We start from the raw sequence: 6,095 nt of genomic DNA on the forward strand, positions 1-6,095 counted from the left end.
TAACAGGCCACAGTGGAATAATCTTCTCCATGGAAAGTTCTCATATGTGTTGCATCTTTTTCTCCTGGAAAGATGCCCCTGGGCTATCACGGCCTTCCTGGATTTGTGCAATTAGACACTGAGGACTGAGGGAAATGAGGACAGAGAGAAATCATTTTGATCGCTTGTGGATTGAACTCGCACCCAGTACTCAGCACAGTGCTTCATGAGCATCCTCTCTGCTGGGGTCTGGTCCATTCCAAAAGTCAGGTCTTGCCAACAGGATATAATACTTGCATGTAGGGCCTTTAAGAAGTGACTCGACCCTGAGCGCTTCTCCTTCATGAATAGATTGATGCATTTATGAGAAGGTTTGACTGAGAGACTTTGTGGCTTTGTGTCCTTGTATTTTCTGCCAGATGAGGACAGGGTCCTTCCTCTCTGAAGGGTGCAATATCTGAGGCACCACATTGGATGCAGAGACTGGACCTTCTCCAGACACTGAACTTGCTGGTATCTTGCCCTGGGACTCAAAGGCTCTACCACTAAAATAAAATTTGTCTACCACTAAGATACAATTCCATAGCAGCAATACCAACAGGCTGCAGCAACCACATTAGTTCTCAAAAATCCCACCCTGGAAAAAGGGAACTAGTGTTACTTCACTGGGTATCAAGAGGAGAAGTCACACTGCTATACACAGCTTATCAGAGGGGACTGTGACTCCAGAGTCCCAATTTTAATCAAACTTAATTCTCTTTGGTTTTTGCCTTATCTCTACAGAGCCATTACCATATTGCTTTGTCAGAAAAGAACAAATATATTTTTTGTAACTGAATAACATTTTTGGAAGCAAACTAACGTCAATTGTCCCATTGAAGCCTCTGGTTATCTTGAAGATATATAATGTCAAGTGCATGGAACAGGGGTGGGACAGACAAGAGCTTGGCGGTAACTGCAGAATCTTCAGATCAGCCAGGGATGGATGAACATGGCAGGTGGACACATGGGAAACCTATCCACAGGGAAGTCGGAGCACCTGTCGGAGAGGAAGCCTTCTGCTCCCTCACCTTCCCCGTTTTTCTCTGTCATAGACCTCCTTGAGGACAGTCATTTTTAACTGGTGTCCCCCCACTTGTCACAAGGTCTCTATCTGCCAGACCATAATGAGCAATTTGATCTAATCCATGAATAGAAATTGGAATTTAATTCACTTTCGTGGCATTTTGAGAAGGGAGATGTTTAAACAAGCTATTTGGTGTCCTCTGCTTCGTTGTTGAAGGTTAATCACTATCCAATATGCATACTTTAGCTCCCAAACTAGGTTCTTGAGAAAATGGAATAATTAAACCACAAGTGCCAATTACTTGTATTTTAGTAGGCTTCTTTCTAGAGAAACATTACTAAGTATCCTCTTTTCTAAGTTGGCATCCGGCTCTCCCATTTCTCTCTTCAAATGTGTATGCTATCTATTAACTTCTGTTAATTCTGCTCAGTATTGAAAACAGAAAGAATTCATTGTCACCACAGTGGAGGGCTGGTGTTTTGTAAGACACAATACAGGCTTTTCTAGCCGTAACCTCTTTCCTTCAAAAATTTCTCTCCACTTGTATGCATTCTAAGTGTGCAAACATTGCCTTATTAGAAGTAGCCCTGACTTTTTTCTAGAAACATATCTCTGTACTATCCAAATAAAGTTGATACCTTATATTCACTTGAAATTCTCTTTCCAAAAAAATTTATTGATGTGTGAAGATGTTTTTAATATAATATGAATGGAGGAACAGGTTCAACCTAACAGAGAGTAGGCAAAGCACTTATACATTACCAATAGACACATGAGAAAAAAGACTACAAAGAAACATGCCAAATATCTGAGGGTAGTAACTTTAGAAAGGATTTTAATTGACTTTTAACATTTTCTATTTTTGTAATAAATACATATTTATTTTAAACTTTTACTACTGCTTCATGAACATCAATAATTTGTACCAAAAAGCTCTTCTCTAAAACTCAAGCACTATAAGCAGAACTGAATACTTACAAATCCTACTATTTTGAAACCTTTGCCAGAAATCAGCATCATTCCTAATTTTGGCATGTAGCCAGTGTTCTCAGCAAGGGCACTGTGGACAATTCAGGCAGGTTAGCTATTTGGGGAGGCAATGATATTTTCATACATTGTGGAATGTTTCATAATGTCCTTGGTGTCTAACCCTGAATGCCAATAGCACCCATCTCTCTATCATGACATCCCAAAACATCTCCAGATATATTTAAATGTCCTTGGGCAAGACAATTCACTTCCTAACTAGAATTACTAAAGTCCAGTTTCATAATCCTTTTTCTCTGTTTCAGTATACAAGCAGAATTGTAAACCATATATGATAAAAAAATAAATGATATAATTATGTATACTTCTATGACAAGATTTTCTTTTTTAAAATCGTTCCATATTATCTTGTGTATCTCTCACTCTCTCTCTCTCTCTCTCTCTCTATATATATATATATATATATATATATACATATAAAGATATATAGATATACAAGATATATATATATATATATGTATATGTATGTGTATATATACACACCCCACTACCCCACTAACAATCAAGAACAAAAGACGTGAAAACTCACAAAGGAGAATCTTATTTGATTGTAACCCAAAGACCATTAGGATATCATTAATTCATATGTAATAGATGAACATAATCTGGACATGTGCCACCCTTTGATGATAGACAAAACACCTTGAAATATGTTGTAACTGAAAGCCATATTGGAAAAAGGAAAACAATGAAATTTTTAGATAATCATTCATGCAGAAGGTAGGGGAGAAAGAAAGAAAGAGGCCCTCATATTCCACAGCAGTTTCCAGGTCAGCATGAAACTAGTCCATGATTCTTAAGTATTAATGTTTCCTCAACAGTGGCCAAGATTAGACACCAGCCAGGTTTTTATCCACCTTTCTTCACCTGAACCCACCACAACAAACTTTTTCTTAAATGAATGTAGAGATTATGAATTGCAGTTAAGTCCACTTTAGCTTCTGAATCCAGAAAAGAAGGAGAGAAGGATGCCAGGAACCAACCACACAACCGTACAGCCAGTCACAGAGTAAATAAGAAAGAAAGATATATGAGGCAAAGAAACTAGCTAGAAACAAGCCAAGTTAAGGCTGGGCATTCATAAGAAAGAGTACGTCTCCATGTATTTATTTGGGAGTGGGGTGGAGTGGTGAACCCCCAAAGAGAAAAAAACTACAAATTTCTCCTCACTCCTAGGGGGAAAATGGAACTTCATCCTTAACAGTCTGAAGCTGAAGAGAAAAGATGAGGATTGGAGTTACTAAGCCATCTCAGCCCTGGGGTGCTGGTCAGAGGATATTTCAAATACCTCATCATTATAATTATAACTATATATTTGTTTTAAAAGCAGTTCTCCAAACAGATACATAAAGTGATGACCAAATTGACATGATTAAAATGAATACAAATATTCCCACACTGAGCAATAGAGAATTGTCTTAGTTTCTTGCCTGCCCTCATCTGATCCTTCAGCTGACTCCTAGATTAGCATGTTGTCACCACACACTTGTAGTCCACATTAGAAAGATAATATCTGCATGGATATTCTCCACCCTCCATCTCACATACACACACACACACACACACACACACACACACACTCAGTAATGTTTAATAGCTCCCCTTCTTTGTGTTCCCATCTTTGGTGTGGTATCCTCATGTTCCCATTAAACTGGGTACCACAACAGCCTCCCCGTTGCTCTCTCTCTGAATCCACTGTATTTTAAGCTCCAAAGTCGGAGAACTTGTCTACTCCCGTCTCTTCATCAACCCTTTCACATAGTAAATAAATCACACCTACTAAGCAAGTGACCAAATATTTTCACTCTTGCTTCCCTCTGGATCCCTCACAGGATGATATTCTCAAACAATAAATGTCATCATGTCACTTCCTAATTCAAAATGTTTTCATGACTTCTGCCTTTTGGGCAAAATTCCAAGTTAATGGCTGTACTTTACAGGGATTATGGGGGCTCCTCCTGTGACTTAGCTTTCTGCTGTGTCTTTCACAAGATGTCCCCTTAGAACCCTTGGCTGTAGTGGTTCTGAGTATCTAGAGCCTAGGACACTCTGATCTCTGGTCTCTAGGATGGTACACATGACATTCTCTTTCTCTCATAGCAGAATTAATATTCCTTACCAATAATGTATCTCTTCCACTGCCAAGGCACAGCAGGGTTATGGCTCCTTCCTCGGATCAGGTGTAGACACAGGAATCTCTTCCTGGACAATGAAATGTCAGCAGAAATGACTGGCACTTCTGAGATTATAGAACTAGTGCATAATCATCCATTATCAATCTTATACACTATCTCTCTCTCCTTCTCCTCTTCCTCCCTTCTCCATTTGTTCCTCTCTGTCCCCTGTTATCACCTGTAATACTTCCACCTTCTTTTCTTCCTATCCTCCCCTTCTAGATACAAATTCCTTTATGTGTGTGTCTGGAATCAAGAAACCTTTCTAATACATTTTAAAAGTGATATTCCTTTTCAGTCACTATTTGTAGATGATATGATAGTATACTTAAGTGACCCCAAAAATTCTACCAGTGAGCTCCTAGCTGATAAACACCTTCAGTAATGTGACTGGATACAAGATTAACTCAAAAAAATCAGTAGCCCTCCTATATACAAAGGATAAATGGGCTGAGAAAGTAGTCAGAGTAACATCCTTTATAGTAGCCACAAATAATGTAAAATATTTGGGGTAACTAATAAAACAAGTGAAAGACCTATATGACAAGAATTTTAAGTCTTTGAAGAAAGAAATTGGAAAAGAGATCAGAAAATGGAAAGATCTCCCAAGCTCATGGATTGGTAGGATCAACATAGTAAAAATAGCAATCTTACCAAAAGTAATCTACAGATTCAATGCAATCCCCATCAAAATTCCAACAGAATTCTTCACAGACCTCAAAAGAACAATATTCAACTTCATATGGAGAAACAAAATCTTAGGATAGCTAAAACAATCCTGCACAATAAAGGAACTTCTGAGGATATCACCATTCCTGACTTCAAGCTCTACTACAGAGCTATAGTAATAAAAACAGTTTGGTGTTGGCATAAAAACAGACAGGTGGGCCAATGGAATTGAATAGAAACCCTGACACAAATCCACACACCTATGAACACCTGATTTTTGATAAAGAAGCCAAAAATATACAATGGAAAAAAGAAAGCATCTTCAACAAATGGTGATGGCATAGCTAGATGGCAGCACGTAGAAGAATGCAAATAGCTCCATATCTACCATCCTGCACAAAACTCAAGTCCAAGTGATCAAAGTCCTCAGTAGAGATAAACCCAGTTACATTGAAGGTGGTAGTAGAGAAAGTGGGAAGGAGCCTTGAACACATTGGCACAGGAGACTACTTCCCAATTCACTTTTGGAAGGCATGTTTATAAAGCAAATATCTTGTTTGCAAACTAAAAGTAAATAAATAAATAAAACAACCAATCATTGGCTGTTAAACTTACTGCAAAAAACCAAAGCAAACAAACAAAAATCCCCCAAGCTTGTTTTTCACAAGTGACATGCAGAGTATGCGCTTGTGTGTCTGGTTTTGCTGGCAGCAGACTGAAGGCTTCTGGCTAGCGCTAGTTCTGAAAAGGTTCTGGATAGTTCTGTGACCATTATCACAGCAGGGTGGCCTTTTGGAGCCTTGTTTAATGTGTGAGATAAAATAGCCACTGAAAACGCCCATCAGGAAAGACAGGAAGAGACATGAACTGTGTTTATCCAGTGGGCAGTTTCCCCACACGTCTTCCCTCTGTGTCTCTATTTCCTTGTCTCCATCCCTTCATCTTGTACTCACACCCTTCTCCTTCTTTTGTGACATTCCATGTTTGAGGAGACCTTAAAAAGCAAATTAGGAAGCATTGACTTTGGTAGCAAGTAAGGAAGAGACCCAGTAGCAGCCCTTTCTCCTCTCTATCCTTCCTGTTCACCTTCCTCCTCCTCTTCTATCTTTTTGGGGGTTAATTTAAATACTATATAAAGAAACAGTACATCATAAAACCAT

Source organism: Arvicola amphibius, chromosome 3 (assembly GCF_903992535.2).
Source record: "Arvicola amphibius chromosome 3, mArvAmp1.2, whole genome shotgun sequence".
In the NCBI taxonomy this organism is placed as follows: domain Eukaryota; kingdom Metazoa; phylum Chordata; class Mammalia; order Rodentia; family Cricetidae; genus Arvicola; species Arvicola amphibius.